The 12,685-nt window shown below is 37.0% G+C and overlaps 1 pseudogene; it reads right to left on the bottom strand.

Annotated features, from left to right (window-relative positions):
• Positions 1-7,215: 7,215 nt before the first annotated feature.
• On the bottom strand, positions 7,216-8,437 carry LOC133419121 (ciliary microtubule associated protein 1B-like; annotated as a pseudogene).
• Between the last annotated feature and the right edge of the window lie 4,248 nt (positions 8,438-12,685).

Genomic DNA, 12,685 nt, shown 5'->3' with positions numbered 1-12,685 from the left:
CAGTCACGCTGTTTCTGTTAGGCTGACGTCAGTTACAAGTGCTTTCCTGCTTGGCCTTATCAATATAAAAGCATAGACAAAAATCAGTTACAGCGCTCCCCTACTTCATATTGAGCAAGATGTTATTTGTACTCTCAAACATACAGGACTCTCTCAGAAAATTAGAATATTGTGATAAAGTTCTTTATTTTCTGTAATGCAATTAAAAAAACAAAAATGTCATACATTCTGGATTCATTACAAATCCACTGAAATATTGCAAGCCTTTTATTATTTTAATATTGCTGATTATGGTTTACAGTTTAAGATTAAGATTCCCAGAATATTCAATTTTTTTGAGATAGGATATTTGAGTTTTCTTAAACTGTAAGCCATGATTAGCAATATTAAAATAATAAAAGGCTTGCAATATTTCAGTTGATTTGTAATGAATCCAGAATGTATGACATTTTTGCATTACAGAAAATAAAGGACTTTATCACAATATTCTAATTTTCTGAGACAGTCCTGTACTTCATATTGAGCAAGATGTTATTTGTGCTCTCAAACATACAGGACTGTCTCAGAAAAAATTAGAATATTGTGATTTTCTGTAATGCAATTAAAAAAACAGCTTAAGAAAACTCAAATATCCTATCTCAAAAAATTTGAATATTCTGGGAATCTTAATCTTAAAATGTAAGCCATGATCAGCAATATTAAAATAATAAAAGGCTTGCAATATTTCAGTTGATTTGTAATGAATACAGAATGTATGACATTTTTGTTTTTTTAATTGCATTACAGAAAATAAAGAACTTTATCACAATATTCTAATTTTCTGAGACAGTCCTGTAGTTCTCACCTGAGGTTCTGGACACATCTGATGTCCTGGAGTATGATGGGTTGGGGATTGAGGGGGATTTGGATTGTCTGCCATCATTTCCCATCAGATTTGTATCAGAGGAGTTTGGAGATCAAACGAACACCTCAGACTCTTTCTGCTGACCTGCTGAGGCAGGCGGCTGCTGCAGGAGAATGATATTGCCTGGAGGTTTGTGACTGCTCTGCTAAAATGTAGGTGCCCAAATGAATCCCATTGACGTGAATGCCAGGATGCAGGTTTTCCAACCAGAACCAGAATTGCTCTGTGACAAGATGAGCAGTGTGCACTTCTCATGTCAGCACCCTTTTTATTTGGTTACAAACAGAAAATGGAGTGGTAATATGGTGCATAACGTGTATAGGCTTCCATGGTTTTTCCATTTCTTACTTTCTCTGTATTTCTGCTGTCTGAGACATTCACTTGACAGTTTATCATCAGGCACCATCTTCTCAATGTGTTTATGGATATTTGTCGACAGTCATTGTTTCATCCTGAATTGTGGCATCTTTGCTTACTCTGTCAACCCTTCTTAGGATGTTGGATTTGATGGGGAAAAAAGCCATGAATTGTGTTGACATCAGTGACTAAACCTAACCCCATTAATTTCAAAGTGGCCAAAGTTTGTCTGTGTTATTTTTCTGCTATTGGTGGAGTTTCGTGATCATATTAAATACTTTAAACGAACACTACTTTCATTTTCAGGGCATATTTGAACTCTGCTATAGTTATAATAAAGCTTTTATCAAATTTTCTTTTAATTTGGAGGGCAAGGTCACTGCACTTCCGCTTCTTCTCTCCCTGACTGCGGCTGACTTGATGCACCACCTTGAGTTTCCTTCATCTCTAGCGAGTTAATCACAGGTATGAGAGCGCAGATGTGAGACAGCTCTCCTTTACAAGTATCTGAACTTTACAATTCATAGCAGTTCTTCTGACGCGGGATGTTGGTCTGACTATTATTGATTATAATCATTAGTTTTGACAGAATGATCAGTTATTGTGTTTTGTCGGCCACAATCACATCAGACACATGGCCCGGCACATCTGAATTAATTGTTGATAAGTATTTTAGCTCCATCTTCTGGTCAAAAAGGGGACTGCAACACTAGATTCAACTGCACATTGAGGGTTTTGTCTAATAGTGAAACATGAAACAAACTTTAAAAAACAGAGAGCTATCAGTTTGACAGCTCATGAGCGGCAGATGGATCACCTGGCTGAGCAAGCCTCTCGTGTGCAGAGGTTACTGTCGTCATGACGACGACCCACTTTCATGTTCTCTGTCTCTGAGTAAAATGGTGACTTCTGACCTCTATACCTTTTTGTAAAGCAGCTCTGCCTTACCCACCACTTCCTGCCAGCCTAACTGAACTGGCATGAAGAAGAGACTGAGCAGCTCCAGCTGCAGGACGTGTGTCAATGCACCTGAGTGAGCACATGTGGCTGACTCAACAAGTTTGGTTCATGGTGAGGAGCTTGTCCGTAAATTATTGGGAGCCAGCACGGTTGCCAATTCTCGGCAAGGCAAAGACAGACAGAAATAAATGGAAAAGAATAAAACAAATGAGATGCAGGAAATAAAGGTTGCAGTGCATTGTGGTAGATTACTGAAATGCAGCAGTAAATAAAAAGGTTTTCAACCTCAATTTAAAGCAACTGAGAGTTTCAGCAGCCCTGATGAGCCACATTTTGTAATAACGGTGTATTTTGTAATAAACGTCCAAAATGTAATAACTTTTTCATTTTATTTTGTAATAAAGCCATATTTTGTAATAAACTGCCGCATTTTGTAATAAACTACCCCAACGCATTTTGTAATAAATTTTGCCGCATTATGTAATAAGTTATTACATTTTGAGAAGATTATTTCAAAATGCACTTGCAACTTTTTTATTCTCTAGATTCTAGAAAATGTAATAACATGGTGCATTATGTAATAACAATTCTAAAGCATAGTTTATTTGTTTGATAATTGTATTTTATTTTACTTTAAAGTATTGGTAAAAGCTACTGTAGGCATACCAAAACCACATCAAGAATAGTTATAAACATACAACAAACCTTATTATGCTTCTTATAATACAGAACAAAACTCTGGGTATCAAAATGTAATCCATTCGTAAACATTAACATATGCAAATACAAAATAGAAACGCTGATGAATAGGTAAAGAACAGATTTATTTATGCATTTATAGAACCTTTCAACAACAATAAATGCAACCAACACATGCAGGCTTGAGGCCAATTTAAAATAATAATGAACCAATGAATATAAGTTCTACCTTAAACTACATGAGTGTCTTCTGCTTGTTTAGAGAGCTGCTGTGACCAGCACATTTCTCCAGTAAGATTCATTTTAAACAAATATGAAATTCTATTTCCAAAATGTGTCCGTAATTTCAAATTGTCCATGTCTAATATGTCTAATTACCAGCCAAGCCATAAACCACTTGGAATGTTTCCCAAACAGCTCCTTGAGTTTTAATGCTGCACCACCAAAGAGCCCTCTGCTTTGTACAACCTTTGTACACATCATGGGCTGCCCTCTCTCTCCACTACAACGGGAGTACTCCACCTCCCGTTGTAGTACTGTAGTACTGTAGTACTGTAGTACTGTAGTACTGTAGTACTGCAGTACTGTAGTACTGTAGTACTGCAGTACTGTAGTACTGTAGTACTGTAGTACTGCCCTCTCTCCACACTGGAACACCTCCACCTCCCGTTGCCAGAAAAAAGCCCAAAATATAATAAAAGACACCTCACACCCCGGACACTCGCTGTGTGAACTGCTGCATCTGGGAGGAGACTCATGAAAACGAGGACAAACACACTCAAACAGCTTTTATCCAACAGCAATAACCACTCTTAACAAAAACAGAAGCTAATGTGCAATAACAATAACAAAAATGATTGTATGCTGATGAAGGTTCTTGTGGGGTCCGTGTGTTGATGTGGAAGGGTGAATGTGTCTATATATATATATATATATATATATATATATATATATATATATATATATATATATATATATATTATATATATATTTTTTTTTTATATATTTTAAATTAAATTTTATTGGATTATTTTTCAGTTATTTTATTTTTTATATATGATGCGCTGACTGGAGAGCACTTTTCATTTCGTTGTACATAAGTTATAATGACAATAAAGAACTATCTATCTATCTATCTAATTGTGTGCGTCCAACCCAAGGCTTCAGCTTAATGTTTCCCTTAGATTGATGGATGGAATCGATCTGCAATGTCTTTAAAATGTTGAGACGCTCTGTTAAACGTCCCAAGCATTGACATGTCATCCTCAAGGGTCATTTTGATAATAGACTGAAACATTTGAGTTGGTAGGACAGGCTGAACAGAACAGGGTCCACAGGCTCATCAGGCTGGATCGGTTGCTCAGACTCATCTGGTGAGGCAGGCTGCAGCGGTGAAAGGGTGCTGTTGTCATATAACTGTCCTGGAAATGAAATTTCCCAAGTCTCACATACTCGTTTTTTTAGGAATTTTGGTTGATGAGAAATTGAATTGGAAAAAACATAAATTTCATTCATAATAAAACTGTGAAGTCATTGGGCATCATCAGCAAACTGCGAAATCTCGTTAATATTTCTTGCTTATTAACTCTGTATCATTCTATGATTTATCCTTATTTGATTTATGGTAATATTGTTTGGGCAAATACATACCCTTCCAGTCTTCATCAACTTTATTTAATGCAAAAACGATTTGTAAAACTGGCAACTTTTTCTGACTCTACGGAACCCTCTACTCCTCTGTTCAGAAAACTCAAAATTCTTTCAGTATATGTCATAAATATTCATCAGATATGTGTGTTTTTATACAAACATATGTTTTTGCCTTTTTCTTTACCACTATCGTTTAGTAATTTTTTCAAATATAATTCTCAAATACATTAATATAATACTAGACAGGTCAATCATCTTCATCTTCCTTTTTATAAAACTAAACACGGCCAGTTTTCCCTCAGATATCGTGGTAACAGATATGGAACTCCAAATCTCACATTATCAAAAGCTCTGCTTCTCTAGAGATTTTTAAAAGAAATTTATCATCTCATTTAATTCACATTTAAAAAATGTCAGAAGTTTTCTTGTTGACTTTTTTTTTTGTTGTCTATTTTTTTTTATAGTTTTCGTCTTGTTGTGTTTTTTTTGTTTTTTTTTTTTTAATTACTGTTTTACTTCCTAAATTGAGGGGAGGTCCGCTGCATAAGCCTGTTGGCTTTTTGACCTCTCCTGTCACATTTGTTCTACTATTTTGATTGTAAGTGTTACTTTTATTGTGTGCAAACTAATAAAATAAATAAAAAATAAATAAATAAATAAATAAATATAACTGTCCTGCTTGAGCATCCAAAACATGCTTTATAAATGGTGTGACTGGTCCCTCCAAACTCAGATAATGTTCTCCATGCCCCTCTCCCACATGACCAAGTACTAGCACTGGATTGTTGTGACAATATATGTTTGACTCTGATACAATAGTTGAGGCATTGATTCCCAAAGAGAAAATCACAAGAAACTGGACCTGGAAAAATTCCGATGCTCTTTGCAATGTAATGTGGTCACCATACTGTAAGTTCCAGTTTGGGCCTTCCTTCCAAGTATCCATCCCAGTCATTGCCCTCGACAAAGTTGAACAAGAGTGTTCCATTTCCATTGTATGGATAATTCCTGAGGTCTTGGACAATTTCATCTCTTAAGCTTTCTGGTGATGTAAATATTCCACGGGTGGATAGCTGGTCAGCCATGGCTGCAAATTGACAATTTCCATCTGGGTCAGGGTCATAGCGAATGCTTAACTCCATGGACATAAATACCTCTGTCCGTGTGTGTGTACTGAAACAAAAGTGGGTTTAGGCCTCTCTTTGATGGTGCTGTCTTGGGTTTTTTGGAGTGTGTCTTTTTTCACAGCCGGGTAGCACTAGTTATATTCGACACTAAGAACCATTTTTGTGTCTGTTGGAGGGTCTTTGGGTCCCTAAAACTCACTTTGTATTTTGAGAGCTTTCGATTTCTTTTCACAATTGTACCACGCCTTACATGATACTTTTTGGAGACTCGATGAGCATCATCCCTCATTCTGACCAAAACAGCGTCCTTAACATTGTAGTGTTGTGATAGGTTTTGTTTGAATGCATGCTTGATCATTAGTTTAGCACACTGCTCAGAGGCCTTCCGTGCCATTCTTCTCACCATTTTTCATTTGGTATCAAATTTTTCTCGATGTCTCAAGGATGGTAAAGTTGAATGTTGATTCCTCACAGACTCCTTACGAACAGAAGATGGAGAACCGCATAAAGGATGCCTTATGCTGTTGCTTTTTCTTCCATAGTATACTTCAAATGGAGAACTCCAGCCTAAAACTTCTTTAAGATCCTCATTTAGCACTCTTGAATAGACCGGTAGGTGCTTGACCTAGTTAACTCTGTTCCCTTGAAATTTCACCAGATCATACATGATCTTCTTTCTTAGCCACCTATGTGTCCTCTCAACCTTTCCTTGGCTTTGTGGATGACATGCTGAACTGTATTTTCACTTGCAGAGATGTCATTAAAATTTTCACCGCCCCTTTAAACTCAGTCCCTTTGTCATGTCGTAACACTTTGGGTGGTCCATGTTCACGATAAATCTTGTTAAGGTGTTTGGCAATTTCAACACTACTTTTTCTTTTCAATGGTTTCAGCCACATGTAACGACTGAACACATCCACCACGGTGAGAATGTAACGGTATAAAGCCTGACCCTAACTAATGTTCATTTTTCCCATGTTCAATAGCAATGATCCGCTCTGCAGCTGTAATTGTCCGTTGCAGTCTGGCCCTGTCCCGTTTGTTAGCAGACCCAAACGAGACAGCGATGCAGTTGCAGACGACAGAAAGTGTCAGCAGCTCCTTTTTCTTGATAGTGTCGATGTGGAGAGACCATTTTAGGTGATAAATGATTTTAATCGTATCATGCAAATAGAACACCATATCATTTATACATTTATTTATCATTTATCTTCATTACTGTATACCCCCTCACTACTTAGTGAAACATGTATTTATTCATATTACATAAGTTACTTATAATTGGCAAAATAGATTTAAGACATGCAAATAGATCTGAAACTTAAGTACCCCTAGTTTTTTCATTCGATGATGAGGAAAATAAAAGGATAAAAAGATCTGTGCTTCAAAAAGAAACATATTACAATGGGATTTTTACTTATTGTCAAAACTGATCCAGGCTGTGACTTTAGAGAAAATGAGCAAGAAATAATGATTAAGGCAGTAGTTTTAAGAGGTTTGCTGATTTATTAAAAACATCTATTTGGAAATTGGTAAGATGTGCTGAGAATGACACAGTCCAAATGTAAAGCTTGGAGCCTTTGGGCTTGTGAAGCTGTGAAAATGGAAAGAAATGTTGATACATGAACAAAAGTTGAAAATTCAAGGAGTTTCTGATCAACTGAAATGCTGCTTACACGCTCAGTATAGTATGCTCCTGGACCCGGTGTCTTTTTGGAATCAAGAGGAGGAAGATTTCTGCCTGTCATGCTGTACTGTGGAGGTTTTTGCCTGGACATGTACGGGTCCACAACTCCATAGACAGCTGGGCCCGGGGTCTGGAGGAGAAACCCCAGTACTGAGAGCAGCACCACACTGGGGAGGCTCTGTTCCTTTAATGACTATTTATATGTACCTTCTGCAGGTCCTTATAGAAGCTCCCAGTTTCAAGGTGACTGGTCATTGTATAGCTGGGTGCTGAAGGTGTGGTCACAGCTTTAGACCCAAAGATAGGGGGCAGCTGGTACGTACCTGGACCTGAGCAATGGATACAATTTGCTGATGTACTTTTGAATGTGAAACGCTAATATTCTCCTCATATATAAAGCTGACACCAAATATGCTTGTTACCTGGGACGCCATTATTACTGTCCAGCTTGCGCCTCCCAGTTAGAGAATATGCAGGAGCTGAAGGAAATTTCACGTTCGCTGAATGCTCTGGGTAGTACTGGCCTGAAACCCCCCAAAAAACAGTACATAGAGAAACAGCTGACAGGTAAACAGGTAAACTGCTTGTATGTTGATATCAGCACTGCAAAATCTGTTTGAAGACTGTTATACTGGGCCTCACTGACCTGGTCCAGGGGTCTCAACCATTTGTCATTCTTCTGGACGGCCGTGCAGGGAAAATTCAGGTGCACAACTGTGGCCATGTCTTGTGATGTTGGAAGGAATCAAATGTTTTGGTCCTGGAGAGCGGTCAGTATTTTTGTCCCAAAAATGTTGTCCGAAAGAGAACATCTGTGCTTTCGGTTTGGTGGGATCATGTTCGTATGCATCTTAATCAAAGGTTGAAGGGAGGTAATCTTAATCCTGAGATGAAATCATAATTATACTGCTTATGAAAAAAAAAGGTCATTTGAGATTTACCTGTAAGTGCAGGCAGTGAAAACTCTGGCCCGGGGGTTCCATAGAGAGCAGATATCGGCACTCTCGGCCGGTGGGGCCTCCAGGTTCCAACCCACGGTGCATCACTTTGCATATCCTTCAAAGATGGATTGGCCTTTAAGTTAAACAATAACTAAATAATGCTAACAGATTAGGCTGTAACTTGAGATGTTGTCTTTCCAAAAACACAAAATATGTCTCCTGAATCTGCCCTCTAAAAACTAGGAATGCTTTGCAACAAACTCTTATAAGAGATACCATCATGAGAAAAAGCTCCTGACTTGATTTTGTTGTTAGAAACATAGTTTATATTCTGTTAAAACTTGATGGTAGGATCACCTCTGACCTAAATCCAGCAGAGGTTCAGCTTTTGAACATTGTACACTGTTCTCAAATCCTCTTCAGTAACGTGTGAGCGATCGTAACAGAAGTATTACTAGCCCACCACAGGCTTCAGCTCTTCATGAAGCAAACAAACAAACACATTTCAAAGAATGTCACCGAACAAACTTTTCATTTAAAAAACAAAAAGACTGAGAAAAGCGGAGGCATAACTCGACCAAAATAAGTAAACACGTCTTACACCTGGAGTGACGTGTATCACGACCAGAAGATGTCTGCCAAATTTGCACAAACTCAAGGAAACCCGGGTTGTTTTCCTTTAAATATGGTTACTGACGCTAAACAAATGGATGGTTTTACCTTATTAAGCTTCTCTTCCATCTCCCAAAGTTTGTCTAAGCCTTTCCCTCATGAAATCAGCACATACACTGAATTTAAAAAACAGGTCACTATAACAACGTTGTCATGGAGATAACTCCTTCAAAAGCTTGCACAATCTATGCTCGGAAAAGTGTAAAAGGGAACATTTTGACCAAGACTATTAATATAAAAAGTGAATAGAAGCGTCATTAAAGACCTTTCCTAGAGCTGTCTTAGTGCTATGATGTGGCCAGAAACCTGACTGGAAGACATCAAAACAGTCATTTAGTGTCACAAAGTTATATGGCTGCTGAAAAACAGCCTCTTTCTATGATTTTACTAAGAAATGTGAGGTTTGATATGACCTAAAGCTATTCATGAGTGACCTGTCTAGACTATTCTTTTTTTAAAGTGGATTAATGACGGCTGTTTTTAGGCACAGAGGAAAGATACCTGAAAGCAGAGATGTATTTATAATAGGCCTATCTAGAAGATCTGAGGCCATGCCATGTGTAACATTTTTTAAAAGCCCTGTAGGCAGTACTGGAGTTGAGGGGGGATGAGGGGGGATGGCATCCCCCCTGAAATAAAAACGGTCCAAATCATCCCCCCTGTAAAACTGTCATCCCCCCTTTCCATCCCTTATGTCATTTCATCAATGAATGTGGTTTTACTGCTATTTCAACATTTAGAGTCATCACCAGAAAAATAACTTATTTGACAATTTTCACCTGTCAATTTTCACTTGAAATAAGTAGAAAAATCAGATTTATCTTTTCATTACAAGCAAAAAAATCTTGTTCCACTGGCAGATTTTTCTACTTATTTCAAGAGAAAATCTACTTGAAACAGGTGAAAATTGTTGTTTTTTCCAGTGACGAGTCTTGTTTTAAGTGTAATGAGATTTTTTTTACTAAAATGAGACATTTTAACTAGAAATAAGACAAATATTCTTGTTAAGATCCATTTTACTTATCCTGTGAAGGACAGAGTCATATTGATAAGTTCAGAAAAGTGTTTTTTATTGTTGTGTTTTGATGTATTTGATGTAAGCCCAGTGGATATTTAAAGCTTACAGAAGGCTGCATTTAACTGCTGCTATGTCATTCCTGCAGTATTTCTGCAGATGTTTTGGTCAGTGCTATTATTTGTAATATATTATATTATTTGTAATCAGCACAAATTATCTGTCCCCATATGATAAAATCCACCATCCCCCCTGATTTTTCTTTACAACTCGAGTACTGCTTGTAGGCATATCGAGGCAGAAAGTGGGGGAAAACAGGTCATGTAAAATGTCATCTAAGTTGTCATGGGTGACTGGACAAAATTGTGTCATGGTTTTTCTCAATGGACACAGAGGCAGCACATATCCTGCATCCAGCATAAGAGCACTGACTGGCTGGCTGATTGTCTGAATTTTGTCTGTAAAGAAAGAGGCAAACTCATTGCAGGCCCGGTTGGATAGAAGCTCAGGATCTTACCGACTTGGGGGGATTTGTTATCCTGTCAACAGCAGAGAACAAAGTGCATGCATTATTCTCGTTTTGAGCAATGATGCCTAGCATTCCTCAGTTCTGTACTGTATGTGCTCGGTCTCTTTTTATAAATGTCATAATGAAACCTGTAATTTAGTTTTCTGCCACTTTCTATAAGTACAACCACAAAGATCCTAAATGCATTCAAATGTTATATTAGAATAGAATTAATTTCTTATACTTTCATTTTAAGGGGCACCTTCAATCCTCATGTAATCACTTTATCCAATAGAAAAAAGTAATTAACTGAGTTGTTCATTTTCCCTCCAGCTGTGACATCATCAAAATCCCACTTCTCCTTCTGGACTCCGCTGTCCGGAGTTTGCAGCTCTCTGCTGGTCTGTGCCTCGCATCTCTCAGCTTTATGACAGCAAAACACTGGACTTTTTAATTAGATATGTCAAGTTAGATACATAAAGGCAGGAAGAGACCGGAAGTTGAATGTATTTAATGAAATAAAAGTTTTGCAAAGAGAATTAACTGCTTCCAGAAATGCAATACAACCCCCATGTAAATATTTTATCCATCTGAAACTCATAACATGATCATAATTCATCAGCCCTTATTTTACGGAAGACTTTTACACCTTTCAGCCCTTCGTGGAAGAAGCAATGACTAATTTAATGTATTGTAGTTCACTATGGTGGGTGTTTAGCTGTTTCAATGATGTGATGTGATGTGATGTTTCAAGAGTTTTTGTTTTATTAGGTTTAGTAGTTATTTGTTTAGTCTAAGGACAACAGTTCCTTTGGTCCCTATAATAGGGCTGATCTGAGTTTCCTCTTTTATCAGCTTCTCTGATGTGATGTTCCTGGTATCTGTTTGGATTTTTACAATTTGGTTATTTGTCTTCCTGTGAGCCTAAACAGGAATAAGAGGGTATAGATGATGGATGGATGATTGCAGGGGCAGTTCCTGGCATAAACTCTAAGCATTTGTTTAGGGTCATAGCTGCTAAGGGGGGGACACGTGATCAAAAGGGTCTCAACTGGGGTTCTTGATTCATTTAACATGGACATATTCTTCCAAATCTTAATTCAAGTAATCATTTTATATTCCCAACTAAAGTAAGAGATTTGTTGATTCAGATTCAGATTCAAATGACTTTATTAATCCCTTTGGGAGGTTCCCTCGGGGAAATTGACGACTCCATCTCACACACACAGCACTGTCATTTACAAATCAATACCTCAAAAGCCAAACACCCATATAAAGATAAAAATAAAATTAAAAATAAAGATATAAATAAAAATAAAAGATAAGAACAAAAATAAAAAGTGTGGTGCCATAAAAAAGAATTATATGGATAGAAAAAGTGTTGTGTAAAATTGCACAAAATTGATATTATATCACATATTGATAATTCCTTTCTGCATGACTTTTATACTCGTCTGTTGAATGAATGAATGAATGAATGAATGAATGAATGAATGAATGAATGAATGAATGAATGAATGAATGAATGAATGAATGAATGAATGAATGAATGGTTTATTTCGGACAGAATACATTGAGACATTTACATGTTCATTTCACAAATAAAATAAAAGGTAAATAGAAATGTCCGAAAAAGGAGTAGGCTGAAGCCAAGGGCTTATTATAGCCTATCCTGTGCAGTGTGTATCATTCACACAATATGGCATCCGGTGGATGATAATACACAAATAAGAAAAGAAATATATAAAAAGAAAACAAAGAGAAACTGTCATTGCATTATATTATATAAAAATAGTAATACCAATAATGCAAAAAGGGGTATATAGTGATGCTATTTTCATGTTAATCTAACAGATTTCTTTATAACTGTTTATCGTTTTATATTTAAAAAATTTTTTGGAAAACATAAATTGAGGTACACATTCTTAAATCCTTATCACAGCAATTCCACAATTTGATGCCTTTCACGGAAACAAACAAGGCCCCAAACAAATCCTGTTTAAGGCCACAATAAAATGATGGATGGATGGATGGATGGATGGATGGATGGATGGATGGATGGCAAGCTATGGTAGGTATTTTATTCTGAAAACCCACACCGGATGTCCTTTAATTGATGCTTCCCTCTTGCTACAGACCACTTGTTGATATCAGAGCAGCTCATA

This window comes from Cololabis saira, chromosome 19 (assembly GCF_033807715.1).
Source record: "Cololabis saira isolate AMF1-May2022 chromosome 19, fColSai1.1, whole genome shotgun sequence".
NCBI lineage: Eukaryota > Metazoa > Chordata > Actinopteri > Beloniformes > Belonidae > Cololabis > Cololabis saira.
The sequence above is the reverse complement of the archived record's forward strand: the minus strand, read 5'-3'. Positions and strand labels throughout refer to the sequence as shown.